The sequence below is a fragment of the Mastomys coucha genome, unplaced genomic scaffold (assembly GCF_008632895.1).
Source record: "Mastomys coucha isolate ucsf_1 unplaced genomic scaffold, UCSF_Mcou_1 pScaffold6, whole genome shotgun sequence".
In the NCBI taxonomy this organism is placed as follows: domain Eukaryota; kingdom Metazoa; phylum Chordata; class Mammalia; order Rodentia; family Muridae; genus Mastomys; species Mastomys coucha.
The window spans coordinates 122674554-122674917 of NW_022196912.1; the positions used below are offsets into that span (position 1 = coordinate 122674554).

General features: G+C 50.8%; 1 protein-coding gene across 2 annotated transcripts in view; it reads right to left on the minus strand.

The window, feature by feature from the left end:
- Positions 1-364, minus strand: part of Wars1 (tryptophanyl-tRNA synthetase 1) — a 32477-nt gene that overhangs the window by 25714 nt on the left and 6399 nt on the right. The gene's annotated exons all lie outside the window — the stretch shown is intronic.

Consider the following 364-nt stretch of genomic DNA (forward strand, 5'->3'; position numbering starts at 1 on the left):
AGAGAGAGAGAGAGAGAGAGAGAGAGAGAGAGAGAGAGAGAGAGAGAGAGAATGTGTGTGTGTGTGTGAAAGCAGGAATCCCGTACGGCCTGGGCCAAAGTCCCAGACTTGAAATTAAAAAAGGAGGGAAATAGTAGGCAAGTCCAAGTCCAAACCTTAAGAGAATCAACGGTAGGAACTGAAAATGTCTGTGCGTGATCAGAGCTGGGGGAAGAGGGTGGAAGACACTCGGGTGCTCGTGATCTTTAGCTGTGGGTTCTACATCCTTCAGAGCTGGGGAGAAGAGGGTGGAAGATACTGGGGTGCTCGGGATCTTTAGCTGTGGGTTCTACATCCTTCAGAGCTGGGGGGAAGAGGGTGGAAG